This window comes from Melanostigma gelatinosum (assembly GCF_949748355.1).
Source record: "Melanostigma gelatinosum genome assembly, chromosome: 6".
NCBI classification, from domain to species: Eukaryota; Metazoa; Chordata; class Actinopteri; order Perciformes; family Zoarcidae; genus Melanostigma; species Melanostigma gelatinosum.
In genome coordinates this window covers 1,145,454-1,160,453 of record NC_136639.1, presented here as the reverse complement: position 1 = coordinate 1,160,453, position 15,000 = coordinate 1,145,454, and the positions used below count along the sequence as shown (strand labels likewise).

The 15,000-nt window shown below is 46.7% G+C and overlaps 1 protein-coding gene across 1 annotated transcript in view; it reads right to left on the bottom strand.

Moving 5' to 3' along the window:
• LOC306778969 (dematin-like) overlaps positions 1 to 12,215 on the bottom strand; it is a gene marked incomplete at its 3' end in the record, with an annotated part of 35,010 nt that extends 22,795 nt beyond the window's left edge. Inside the window, exons 1-2 of the mRNA XM_079270708.1 lie at positions 12,186 to 12,215; positions 2,064 to 2,124 (exon numbers count right to left, since the gene is read on the bottom strand). The remainder of the gene's footprint in view (positions 1 to 2,063; positions 2,125 to 12,185) is intronic.
• Between the last annotated feature and the right edge of the window lie 2,785 nt (positions 12,216 to 15,000).

Sequence of the window (15,000 nt, the reverse complement as noted above, 5' to 3'; positions counted from 1 at the left end):
TGTGTGTGTGTGTGTGTGTCTGTGTGTGTGTGTCTGTGTGTGTGTGTGTCTGTGTGTGTCTGTGTGTGTGTGTGTGTGAGAGTGTGTGTGTGTGTGTGTACGTGTAGGTGTGTGTGTGTGTGTGTGTGTGTGTGTGTGTGTGTGTAGGTGTGTGTGTGTGTGTGTGAGTGTGTGTGTGTGTGTGTGAGTGTGTATGAGTCAGCTGGAAACAGAAATCTGCTGCAGAAGCTATATGGACCAGAGCCGTTTGTACACAGGGTTCAGTCAAATTACAGCCACATTTATTTACACTCTGCTCGTTATTCATACATTTAGTTTACGTGTCAGAAGAATTGTTCATTTATTTACTGTATATTTGTTGAACAATGTGTAGAGTTTAAGATATCAGTTTCATTTCAGAGTGTTGTTTAGCCTAGCTTAGCATTATGGAAGCAGAAGGGAAAAACCGGTTCAACAGTCCATCTCCAGGCCCTCTCCGACTACCTTCAACAGCACAAAGACGCTCTCATCTCAGCCCGGTCCACCTGCTACTCACACCTCATACGCTCTGGCTGCTCTAACCCAAAGGCTCTGTTCTCTACAATAAACCAGCTTCTCAAACCCAAGGACAACGCCTCCACATCCTTCACAGTCAACAAATGCAGCTCTTTTCTTTCATTTTTCCAAACAAAAATTGACACCATCTACAGCACCCTGAACACCTCCCCCGCCTGTTCCATCTCTCCACGTCATCTCCAACGACCTGTTCGAGCCGTTTCGATCTGGTTTCCGCTCACAGCACAGCACTGAAACAGCCCTCAAAGTCACCAACGACCTCCTCCTCTCCTCAGACGCTGGTCACCTCAACATTCTCATCCTCTCAGACCTCACCGCAGCTTTTGACACCATCAACCACAACATCCTTCTCTCCCGCCTCGAATCCTCCCTCAACATCAGCAGCACTGCTCTCTCCTGGATTAAATCATATCTCACAAACAGACAACAGTTCATCAGCAACTGCACCTCCTCCACTGCTCCTCTGTCTCAAGGCGTCCCCCAGGGTTCGGTGCTCGGTCCTCTTCTGTTCATCCTCTCCTTGCTCCCTCTTGGTAACATCATCCGTCAACATGGACTTCACTTTCACTGCTACGCCGATGATGTCCAGCTCTACATCTCCACAAAAGCCATCACCACTGCTACTCACTCCACTCTCACCAGCTGCCTCACTGACATTACATCATGGATGCAAACCAACTTCCTCAAACTGAACTGTGATAAATCTGACATGATCATCATCGGTCCCAAATCCCTCACTAAAACCTGTCACAACTTCTGCCTCACCATCGACAACTCCACTCTGTCTCCTCCCACACATCCGCAACCTCGGAGTCATGTTGGACAGCAACCTCTCCTTTGAACCCCTCGTCAACCAAATCACCAGAACTGCCTTTTTCCACTGAAAAAACATGGCTGGCTCCCCGTCCCACAACGGATGGAATACAAAGTCCTTCTCCTCACTCACAAAGCCCTCCACAGTCAGACCCCCTCCTCCCTCACCGACCTGCTTCACCACCACACTCCATCAGCTCCTCTGATGCCTCCTGTCTCCTCCGCTCAGGACCAATCACATCAACAGAGCCTTCTCCATATCTGCCCCTCCCTCTGGAACTCTCCCCAAACACATGCGAGACTGCACTGACCTTTCCACGTTCAACTCACACTCACCTGTTCAAAACTGCTTTAACGCGTGACTATTGTTGTGTACTTTGTTTTCAGTGTATTGTTTTTATATATGATGATTTTAATGTAAAGTGTCTTTGAGTGTCATGAAAAGCGCAATATAAATAAAATGTATTATTATTATTATTATTAAAACTGCTCCAGAGGATTCAGACCGTCGACTCAACTCATCTACATATGGCTCTGCTAATGCTGGTGTTCAGTTCTGTTGTCTGATGTGACCGACGGACACAAAGAGATTATTCCAGAGCCCAGAGCTTTGTCCAGCACACACACACACACACACACCTACGCTTGTGTGTGTGTGTGTGTGTGTGTGTGTGTGTGTGTGTGTGTGTTCATACCTCAGGGAGAACAAGGGATCATGTCTGTTTCTGTTTTTCTTCTCTGCTCGGTGATCAACACCTGAAACATAAATAAAGTTATTTAAACAATAAATATACAGCATCAGGTTTAGATTCCAGAGGACAGACATGTCCCCGTCTGTCTCCATCTGTCCCCATCTGTCCCCAGAGACAGATCAGTTACTGTCTAATGTCTCCTGCTGATCAATACTCTGATCAATACTCTGGTATCAGTTCCTCAGATGAAGCTGCTGCTCAGCTATAAGTTTCATGTACTCAAGTACTACTACTGTACACATTTAAAGTACTTTTACTCTCTACTGCTACTACATCTCAGACTTTTACTGCTTAAAACACAAAACACATTCTCAGACTTAAAGCGTAAATAATATAAAGCTGATGATTAAGAGTTAAAGGGACACACGTGTCCTCTTACAGAGTTATTTATAGATCTATACTATCACTCTATAATATCTATAAATATTAACCGTACAGATGTTTGTCTTCTCTTTCATTTAGTGACACCAGATGTTGATCTGTGACTCTCAGGAGACAGGAAGCAGCCTCCTCATCCTTCACAATAAAGTGCTAAACCTGTAAGACCCCAGAAGGAGAAGCTGACAGCTGAACAGTCCTCCTGTTTGCTCTGCATCTATTTATAGATTCACGGTTTCTGTTTATTATGTATTCCCTGTTGCTAAGCGACGATGAGTTTGATGTGAAGATGAAATCTGACAAAGAGAGACCTGAACGCTGCTCTAAGGACGTTTCCCACCAACAGGAAGTGAAGTCAGCCACGTTTTCTTCATCACACACTTCTTTACACTAAAGATTAGTTTCTGTCCGGTTTATGGAGTGACTTACGATGATAAGTGAGGATAAAAATTAAAAAATAAATAAATAAATAAAGAGATAAATAAAACAATAAAAAATATAAAAAAATAATAAACACAAATATCAAACAATGAAGAACAAAAACTCAAATGAATCTGTTGTAAAAAATGAAGAAGTTCAGGTGATTATCAGACCTCAGGTGTAAATATATATGAACACATTAATAATAATAACAATGATTATTCTTCTCCATCATCTCATCACACGTGACAGACGTCTTTAAATACTTGAACAGTTTGTTCAGACTCTCGATCTGCAGATATGTGAGTCGCTGGGACGGGACATAACTCAGCGGCATGCTGGGAGATATCTGAAGGGTTGCTAGGTTACCACACCCAGCCGTCCAATCAGCTGTCAGCTGGAGAGACAAAGAGAGATGCTGCACTAAAATAGACCTCCCACCATCAGACCACCAACACACACACACACACACACACACACACACACACACACTGCAGGGGTCACAGTCTCAGGTAAACTCCACCCGGCTGCCCCGTCTGGGAGGATAAATCAAACTTAAGCTCGTCCTGCCGCTGAGATTTGTTTTAGAGATTTCACGCAGGACTACATTTAAGTCACAATAAAATACTATACGTAACCAGTAAAACTGACTGAGAGGAGTAAAACTATCTGTAGTACAATTTATTTCAACAGCACTAATTCATCAGTACAACACAAAACAGAGGTGGAAGAAGTACTCAGTAAAAGTACTAATAGCTACCACGCTGTGAAAATACTCCACTACGTGTTAAAGTCCTGCATGACTGAAGTAACAGTACATAAATGTAAAAGTATTGGTTGATCAGTGAAATGTTTTACTCTCATATCTGATGTTTCTGATATTACTGCTGCATTAATGTGTACGTTGCATTTTACTGCTGTGGATGTTTTTTTAACTCTTTAAAAAATGTCAGATTGTTGTGTTGTTGATACCAGAATCGACATCACACACATTTGAGATGATAAACTGATTTGAGGCTCTGGTGAGCTACGATACCAACGAAGCGTTGCTTATAGTTTAAACGGCTACGAGGCTAAATGATGAGCATTATTTTGATGTTTTAACTCTCTCTTTTTTGACTGACTTGAATGCAGGACAGCATCCAAAGGTTTATACACCCTCAATTTGTCTTTATATGTCTTTCCAGCTTGACACCAGCCTACTGTTTTCCTGTTACCACTGCAGCATTAAAGCATCGTGGAATTAGCATGCTAACTAGCAGAAGGCTTGCTAATTCTGTCAAGCTTTCATGCAACACTGGTGACAGAAAATGATCTGAACAAAGTTTGATGGAGCATAAGTTGTTAATTTCTTCGCATTAAGTGGCTAGCTAGTTAGCTAGCTACCTTGCTAATTCCATTATGCTGTCATGCTAACGTTACACCAAAATAGAGCCAAACAGCAGGCTGGTGGCCAGCGACAATGATACCTCACTTCTCGCCGCTGAGAGACTACTTTGCCAAGAGGAGAGCAGGCAGGAGCTCTAAAGACTAGCTAGCTAACTAGCCAGCTCTGGAGATAGACAAGATAGCTAGCTAACTAGCCAGCTCTGGAGATAGACAAGATAGCTAGCTAACTAGCCAGCCGCCACAAACATTCATCATCAACACATAAAGGAACACTTCATCCTTCAGTTTATCACAAACATTCAAGATCAACACACAAAGGAACACTTCATCCTTCAGTTTATCACAAACATTCATCAACACATGAAGGAACACTTCATCCTTCAGTTTATCACAAACATTCAAGATCAACACACAAAGGAACACTTCATCCTTCAGTTTATCACAAACATTCATCATCAACACAAAAAGGAACACTTCATCCTTCAGTTTATCACAAACATTCATCATCAACACATAAAGGAACACTTCATCCTTCAGTTTATCACAAACATTCATCATCAACACAAAAAGGAACACTTCATCCTTCAGTTTATCACAAACATTCATCATCAACACATAAAGGAACACTTCATCCTTCAGTTTATCACAAACATTCATCATCAACACAAAGGAACACTTCATCCTCAGTGAAGTGAAGTACAAGTACCTTGACTGTGTACTCGAGTAAAAGTACTTTGTCACATTCCACCAGTGAATCCAGCAGAAGGACGTTAACTGTTCGACTTTCTTCTTCTCTCTTTGTGTCGGAAACGTAAATGATGTGGTTGATATCACTGAGGAGGTCGTTAGTAACGGTCACTGCATCTCTACAGAAAACACAACCAGGTCCTGAGAACGAGCAGACATTCAGCTTTATGACACACACACACTCACACACACACACACACACACACACACACACACACACACTCACACACACACACACACACACACACACACTCACACACACTCACAGACACACACACACACACACACACACACACACACACACACACTCACACACACTCACAGACACACACACACACACACACACACACACACAGAGACACACACACACACACACACACACACACACACTCACAGACACACACACACACACACACACACAGAGACACACACACACACACACACACACACACACTCACAGACACACACACAGACACACACACACTCGTGTGTGTGTGTCTCCGCTCTGATATCTGAACATGATGACAGTCCTGTTACCACGGAAACGCCTTAGTCTCAGTCATGTGATCTGTGTCAGCTGAGTCATCAGGTGTGATCCAGACTCACAGCTGCACCGAGTGAGACACAAGGAGGCAGGGAAGGAAAGAAGGGAGTATGGAAGAAAAGGATGTAGGAAAGAAACAAAGTTAAGAAGGAAGGGAGGAAGTAGGAAAGGTGAGAAGTGGAAGGAAGGAAAGAGGAAGTATAAAGGAGAAATTAGGACAGCAAAGGAGGGGTTGGGGAAGGAAAGAAGGAGGTCAGAAAAGGAAGAGGAAAATAAAGTAGGCAGCTAGGAAAGAAAATAGGAGGTAGGGAAGGAAAGGAGTCAATGAGAATGTCACCAAACTTCTTAAAGACGTTGTGATGTCGTCTTTCGGCCAATGACAGCAGCCGTTACCTTGATGACCACAGGCTGGGTGTGGTCACATCTCTGTGAGGACAGATAACAGACACACACACAGAGACACACACACACACTGACAGACACACACACACACACACACACACACCCTGTGCTGTGGCCTCATTCCTGCCCCCCCCGGCCCCCTGCTGCTCTCAGAGATAAGAGCCGAGGCCTCCGTCTGGATTCTGGTCTGAAACCAGCTGAAGGTCTGACTCTGGTCCCCTTCAGAAGAGGGTCCTAACTGGTGGTTCCAGGCCCTCAGAGCGACCGTACGTCTGACTTTCACTTTGTCGGATCGTTTTACTTCCAATAAAACGAGATTTCCTCATTTTAATATGTAAATGTAACTCACAGATATCAACATGAAACTTCACCAGGTCATCACTCACGTTACGAGGATTGTTATAAGTACAAGTTTCATGTAAATGTTATGTTTAAATATGCAAATGAGGCGTTATGTAACGGTAACTTTTGGTTAAACTGAGGATTCAAACCATCAACCAGCTGCTCGTGTTGCTGCAGTAGAGTCTCAGAGAGAGTTCTATTGTGTTGCTGCAGTAGAGTCTCAGAGAGAGTTCTATTGTGTTGCTGCAGTCGAGTCTCAGAGAGAGTTCTATTGTGTTGCTGCAGTAGAGTCTCAGAGAGAGTTCTATTGTGTTGCTGCAGTCGAGTCTCAGAGAGAGTTCTATTGTGTTGCTGCAGTAGAGTCTCAGAGTTCTATTGTGTTGCTGCAGTAGAGTCTCAGAGTTCTATTGTGTTGCTGCAGTCGAGTCTCAGAGACAGTTCTATTGTGTTGCTGCAGTAGAGACTCAGAGTTCTATTGAGTTGCTGCAGTAGAGTCTCAGAGTTCTATTGTGTTGCTGCAGTAGAGTCTCAGAGTTCTATTGAGTTGCTGCAGTAGAGTCTCAGAGTTCTATTGTGTTGCTGCAGTAGAGTCTCAGAGTTCTATTGTGTTGCTGCAGTAGAGACTCAGAGTTCTATTGAGTTGCTGCAGTAGAGTCTCAGAGTTCTATTGTGTTGCTGCAGTAGAGTCTCAGAGTTCTATTGTGTTGCTGCAGTAGAGACTCAGAGTTCTATTGTGTTGCTGCAGTAGAGTCTCAGAGTTCTATTGTGTTGCTGCAGTAGAGTCTCAGAGTTCTATTGAGTTGCTGCAGTAGAGACTCAGAGTTCTATTGTGTTGCTGCAGTAGAGTCTCAGAGTTCTATTGTGTTGCTGCAGTAGAGTCTCAGAGTTCTATTGAGTTGCTGCAGTAGAGACTCAGAGTTCTATTGTGTTGCTGCAGTAGAGTCTCAGAGTTCTATTGTGTTGCTGCAGTAGAGACTCAGAGTTATATTGTGTTGCTGCAGTGGAGTCTCAGAGTTCTATTGTGTTGCTGCAGTAGAGACTCAGAGTTCTATTGTTTTGCTGCAGTAGAGACTCAGAGTTATATTGAGTTGCTGCAGTAGAGACTCAGAGTTATATTGTGTTGCTGCAGTGGAGTCTCAGAGTTCTATTGTGTTGCTGCAGTAGAGACTCAGAGTTCTATTGAGTTGCTGCAGTAGAGACTCAGAGTTATATTGAGTTGCTGCAGTAGAGTCTCAGAGTTCTATTGTGTTGCTGCAGTAGAGACTCAGAGTTCTATTGTGTTGCTGCAGTAGAGACTCCGAATTCTATTGTGTTGCTGCAGTAGAGACTCAGAGTTCTATTGTGTTGCTGCAGTAGAGACTCAGAGTTATATTGTGTTGCTGCAGTAGAGACTCAGAGTTCTATTGTGTTGCTGCAGTAGAGACTCAGAGTTCTATTGTGTTGCTGCAGTAGAGACTCAGAGTTCTATTGTGTTGCTGCAGTAGAGACTCAGAGTTCTATTGTGTTGCTGCAGTAGAGACTCAGAGTTCTATTGTGTTGCTGCAGTAGAGACTCAGAGTTATATTGTGTTGCTGCAGTAGAGACTCAGAGTTCTATTGTGTTGCTGCAGTAGAGACTCAGAGTTCTATTGTGTTGCTGCAGTAGAGACTCAGAGTTCTATTGTGTTGCTGCAGTAGAGACTCAGAGTTCTATTGTGTTGCTGCAGTAGAGTCTCAGAGTTCTATTGTGTTGCTGCAGTAGAGACTCAGAGTTCTATTGTGTTGCTGCAGTAGAGTCTCAGAGTTCTATTGTGTTGCTGCAGTAGAGTCTCAGAGTTCTATTGTGTTGCTGCAGTAGAGACTCAGAGTTCTATTGTGTTGCTGCAGTAGAGACTCAGAGTTCTATTGTGTTGCTGCAGTAGAGACTCAGAGTTCTATTGTGTTGCTGCAGTAGAGACTCAGAGTTCTATTGTGTTGCTGCAGTGGAGTCTCAGAGAGAGTTCTATTGTGTAACTGAGTGAAGATGAGTCACGAGTCCACAAATAGAGAACAGAGCCCACACTGCGCTGCTGAGGCCTTCAGGGACCGTCGGAGAAACTAACACGAATGTTCTGAAAGAGAAACACTCATTCTATCAACAACAACGACATCATCACCTGTTCAGGTAACGGACCAATCAGAGAGCCAGCTGACCACCACACGTCCAACAGGACGACGAATACCACACACTAGAAATACTACGTCACTGTAAAAGTACAAATACCACACACTAGAAATACTACGTTACTGTAAAAGTACTAATACCACACACTAGAAATACTACGTTACTGTAAAAGTACTAATACCACAGTAGAAATACTATGTTACTGTAAAAGTACTAATACCACACACTAGAAATCCTACGTTACTGTAAAAGTACTAATACCACACACGATAAATACTACGTTACTGTAAAAGTACTAATACCACACACTAGAAATACTATGTTACTGTAAAAGTACTAATACCACACACTAGAAATACTATGTTACTGTAAAAGTACTAATACCACACACTAGAAATACTACGTTACTGTAAAAGTACTAATACCACACACGATAAATACTACGTTACTGTAAAAGTACTAATACCACACACTAGAAATACTATGTTACTGTAAAAGTACTAATACCACACACTAGAAATACTATGTTACTGTAAAAGTACTAATACCACACACTAGAAATACTATGTTACTGTAAAAGTACTAATACCACACACGATAAATACTACGTTACTGTAAAAGTACTAATACCACACACTAGAAATACTACGTTACTGTAAAAGTACTAATACCACACACTAGAAATACTACGTTACTGTAAAAGTACTAATACCACAGTAGAAATACTATGTTACTGTAGAAGTACTAATACCACACACTAGAAATACTACGTTACTGTAAAAGTACTAATACCACACACTAGAAATTCTATGTTACTGTAAAAGTACTAATACCACACACTAGAAATACTATGTTACTGTAGAAGTACTAATACCACACACTAGAAATACTACGTTACTGTAAAAGTACTAATACCACACACTAGAAATACTACGTTACTGTAAAAGTACTAATACCACACACTAGAAATACTACGTTACTGTAAAAGTACTAATACCACACACTAGAAATACTACGTTACTGTAAAAGTACTAATACCACACACGATAAATACTACGTTACTGTAAAAGTACTAATACCACACACGATAAATACTACGTTACTGTAAAAGTACTAATACCACACACTAGAAATACTACGTTACTGTAAAAGTACTAATACCACACACTAGAAATTCTATGTTACTGTAAAAGTACTAATACCACACACTAGAAATACTACGTTACTGTAAAAGTACTAATACCACACACTAGAAATACTACGTTACTGTAAAAGTACTAATACCACACACTAGAAATACTACGTTACTGTAAAAGTACTAATACCACACACTAGAAATACTACGTTACTGTAAAAGTACTAATACCACACACTAGAAATACTATGTTACTGTAGAAGTACTAATACCACACACTGACGTCACGTGACGGCAGGTCACGTGACGGCAGGTCACGTGACGGCAGGTCACGTGACGGCAGGTCACGTGACGGCAGGTCACGTGACGGCAGGTCACGTGACGGCAGGTCACGTGACGGCAGGTCACGTGACGGCAGGTCACGTGACGGCAGGTCACGTGACGGCAGGTCACGTGACGGCAGGTCACGTGACGGCAGGTCACGTGACGGCAGGTCACGTGACGGCAGGTCACGTGACGGCAGGTCACGTGACGGCAGGTCACGTGACGTCATCATCTCTCACCCCATCAAACTAAACACCATCAACAAGAACTTCATCACTTTAAGTCCTGAATTCAAAAGGTGACACAAGTTTCATCAGTCAAATGTACTTTGAGTATCAAAAGTGAAAGTATTCGTCATAGTGGATTATTATTATTATCATTATGGTTGTTGTTGATGTTGTTCTACATCAGAAGTAGTACTACAGTAGTATTACTACAGTAGAAGTACTACAGTAGAAGTAGTACTACATCACATCATGTCAGCACATCAGAGTACCAGATAAATGCAGTAAAAGTACAACATTTCTCTATGAGATGTATTGGAGGAGTATAAAGCTGCATGCAAATGTAAAAATACTGACCTACTTTAAAATTGTACTCGTACTCGAGTAAGTGTACTTTGTGTTCATGTACCACAAAGACAACAGATGAGAGAGGAGGCCGACCGGCAGATGTTCGATGCTGGATGGGGGGGGCGTTACATAAAACTATCCTCTCCTTCTTAATCCTCCATCCATCCTGCATCCTCCTCTCCTCCATCCTGCATCCTCCTCTCCTCCATCCTGCATCCTCCTCTCCTCCATCCTGCATCCTCCTCTCCTCCATCCTGCATCCTCCTCTCCTCTCCATCCTCTCCTCCTCTCCTCCATCCTGCATCCTCCTCTCCATCCTCTCCTCCTCTCCTCCTCTCCTCCTCTCCTCTCCTCCTCTCCTCTCCTCTCCTCCTCTCCATCCTCTCCTCCTCTCCATCCTCTCCTCTCCTCCTCTCCTCCTCTCCTCCTCTCCTCTCCATCCTCTCCTCCTCTCCTCTCCTCCTCTCCTCTCCTCCTCTCCTCTCCATCCTCTCCTCCTCTCTTCCATCCTGCATCCTCCTCTCCTCTCCTCCTCTCCTCCTCTCCTCCATCCTGCATCCTCCTCTCCTCTCCTCCTCTCCTCTCCTCCTCTCCATCCTCTCCTCCTCTCCTCCTCTCCTCTCCTCCTCTCCTCTCCTCTCCTCCTCTCCATCCTCTCCTCCTCTCCTCCTCTCCTCCTCTCCTCCTCTCCTCTCCATCCTCTCCTCCTCTCCTCTCCTCCTCTCCTCCTCTCCTCTCCTCCTCTCCTCCTCTCCTCTCCATCCTCTCCTCCTCTCCTCTCCTCCTCTCCTCCTCTCCTCTCCTCCTCTCCATCCTCCTCTCCTCCTCTCCTCTCCTCTCCTCCTCTCCATCCTCTCCTCCTCTCCTCCTCTCCTCTCCATCCTCTCCTCCTCTCCTCTCCTCCTCTCCTCCTCTCCTCCTCTCCTCTCCATCCTCTCCTCCTCTCCTCTCCTCCTCTCCTCCTCTCCTCTCCTCCTCTCCATCCTCCTCTCCTCTCCTCCTCTCCTCTCCTCCTCTCCTCTCCTCCTCTCCTCCTCTCCTCTCCTCCTCTCCTCCTCTCCTCTCCTCCTCTCCATCCTCTTCTCCTCTCCTCTCCGGTGTGCTCTCCTCCCAGCAGCTCTTACATAACTTCACATTTAGTGAATAAATATCTGAATATTTCTCCAGTCCGCAGAATAAACACGGTGTGTTTTTATATATTTAAACATAACACGGAGGGAGAGGGGGGGGGGGGACGTCGGAGCTCCTCTGCCCCGCTGCGAGGCACCACAGCCCGGCGTGACACAGCGCCGGCTCCCCCCTCCCGCGGACAAGGTCGACCGCAGCCGGGGAGAGTCGCACCAGAGTCCCGCTAAAACCCTGCTGATTTAACCCCGACAGTAGCTGGTAGTATTCCTCTGATATCTCGATATTAATGTGTATATTTAACACAAACGTCACTCAGTGTCGCTGGACATCAAAACATCGCACACACATCTTTAATATGTTCTTATTGTTACATTATTTTAAGCCACATTCTTAGAATAGTCCGATAACCCTGTGGAGGTTTGTCTTGGACGTTATTTAACGTATGAAGCGTGTCATAACGTTGATATTATATTCTACATCAGGACTTCCGGTTATTACAGGTGATACGTGTGGTCGCACGCGCTCAGCAGAGCGGATCTTACCTGTTTGTTGTCGGTCAGAAACATCCAGCAGCTCCGTCACCGACTGTCTGTCTCTGCGCGAGCGCTCCCAAATATAGACGAGGGGAGCGCGTGAGGGTGCGCGCGCCTGTGTGTGTGTGTGATAGCAACCGTGTGTGCGTGTGCGTGCGCGCGCGTGCGTGTCTCGATCAGTCCATAACCTGTCTCTCTCTGTGGACATATTATTATTATTATAAATCATATCATATTATGTATCATTGTATTGTGTATTGTTATATCATTATATTATATTAATTGTATTAATGTATATTTTAAACTGTCAAACATCAGATTCATGATCTTGTTGACAGTAAAATCATTTGATGGCCTTAATGTGAGAGCAGCAGGTCAGAGGACACGAGCAAGCTGTGGTCCGCGGCCCTGCTGGGGTCAGTGGGAGAGAAGGAAGGCCCTGCTGGGGTCAGTGGGAGAGAAGGGAGGCTCTGCTGGGGTCAGTGGGAGAGAAGGGAGGCTCTGCTGGGGTCAGTGGGAGAGAAGGAAGGCTCTGCTGGGGTCAGTGGGAGAGAAGGGAGGCTCTGCTGGGGTCAGTGGGAGAGAAGGGAGGCTCTGCTGGGGTCAGTGGGAGAGAAGAGAGGCTCTGCTGGGGTCAGTGGGAGAGAAGGGAGGCTCTGCTGGGGTCAGTGGGAGAGAAGGGAGGCTCTGCTGGGGTCAGTGGGAGAGAAGAGAGGCTCTGCTGGGGTCAGTGGGAGAGAAGAGAGGCTCTGCTGGGGTCAGTGGGAGAGAAGGGAGGCTCTGCTGGGGTCAGTGGGAGAGAAGGGAGGCTCTGCTGGGGTCAGTGGGAGAGAAGGGAGGCCCTGCTGGGGTCAGTGGGAGAGAAGGGAGGCCCTGCTGGGGTCAGTGGGAGAGAAGGGAGGCTCTGCTGGGGTCAGTGGGAGAGAAGGGAGGCTCTGCTGGGGTCAGTGGGAGAGAAGGGAGGCTCTGCTGGGGTCAGTGGGAGAGAAGGGAGGCCCTGCTGGGGTCAGTGGGAGAGAAGGGAGGCTCTGCTGGGGTCAGTGGGAGAGAAGGGAGGCCCTGCTGGGGTCAGTGGGAGAGAAGGGAGGCTCTGCTGGGGTCAGTGGGAGAGAAGGGAGGCCCTGCTGGGGTCAGTGGGAGAGAAGGGAGGCCCTGCTGGGGTCAGTGGGAGAGAAGGGAGGCTCTGCTGGGGTCAGTGGGAGAGAAGGGAGGCTCTGCTGGGGTCAGTGGGAGAGAAGGGAGGCCCTGCTGGGGTCAGTGGGAGAGAAGGGAGGCCCTGCTGGGGTCAGTGGGAGAGAAGGGAGGCCCTGCTGGGGTCAGTGGGAGAGAAGGGAGGCTCTGCTGGGGTCAGTGGGAGAGAAGGGAGGCCCTGCTGGGGTCAGTGGGAGAGAAGGGAGGCCCTGCTGGGGTCAGTGGGAGAGAAGGGAGGCTCTGCTGGGGTCAGTGGGAGAGAAGGGAGGCTCTGCTGGGGTCAGTGGGAGAGAAGAGAGGCTCTGCTGGGGTCAGTGGGAGAGAAGAGAGGCTCTGCTGGGGTCAGTGGGAGAGAAGGGAGGCCCTGCTGGGGTCAGTGGGAGAGAAGGGAGGCTCTGCTGGGGTCAGTGGGAGAGAAGGGAGGCTCTGCTGGGGTCAGTGGGAGAGAAGGGAGGCTCTGCTGGGGTCAGTGGGAGAGAAGGGAGGCCCTGCTGGGGTCAGTGGGAGAGAAGGGAGGCCCTGCTGGGGTCAGTGGGAGAGAAGAGAGGCTCTGCTGGGGTCAGTGGGAGAGAAGGGAGGCCCTGCTGGGGTCAGTGGGAGAGAAGGGAGGCCCTGCTGGGGTCAGTGGGAGAGAAGGGAGGCCCTGCTGGGGTCAGTGGGAGAGAAGGGAGGCTCTGCTGGGGTCAGTGGGAGAGAAGGGAGGCCCTGCTGGGGTCAGTGGGAGAGAAGGGAGGCCCTGCTGGGGTCAGTGGGAGAGAAGGGAGGCTCTGCTGGGGTCAGTGGGAGAGAAGGGAGGCCCTGCTGGGGTCAGTGGGAGAGAAGGGAGGCTCTGCTGGGGTCAGTGGGAGAGAAGGGAGGCCCTGCTGGGGTCAGTGGGAGAGAAGGGAGGCTCTGCTGGGGTCAGTGGGAGAGAAGGGAGGCCCTGCTGGGGTCAGTGGGAGAGAAGGGAGGCTCTGCTGGGGTCAGTGGGAGAGAAGGGAGGCCCTGCTGGGGTCAGTGGGAGAGAAGGGAGGCTCTGCTGGGGTCAGTGGGAGAGAAGGGAGGCTCTGCTGGGGTCAGTGGGAGAGAAGGGAGGCTCTGCTGGGGTCAGTGGGAGAGAAGGGAGGCTCTGCTGGGGTCAGTGGGAGAGAAGGGAGGCCCTGCTGGGGTCAGTGGGAGAGAAGGGAGGCTCTGCTGGGGTCAGTGGGAGAGAAGGGAGGCTCTGCTGGGGTCAGTGGGAGAGAAGGGAGGCTCTGCTGGGGTCAGTGGGAGAGAAGGGAGGCTCTGCTGGGGTCAGTGGCCCTCATGGAGTCTTTATGTTCTGGATCTAAAGCAGTAAAGTGATTTTTGGGTCGTTTCTTATTCTAGGAAAGACATTTAATAACAATAACATGTTTCATGTGATTTATCGTGTTCAGTGTTACGTCTCTAATGGCCGTCAACGTGTTTGATTATGTATAAAATAAGTTATGTAGAGAACAATCAGTGGTGTATAGTAACGAAGTAGAAATACTTCGTTACTGTACTTAAGTAGTTTTTTTGGGTATCTGTACTTTACTTTACTACTTATATTTCTGTTTACTTTTACTTTTACTTCACTACATTTTGCAAAGAAAACTGATACTTTTACTCCGATACATTTCCCCTGAAACCT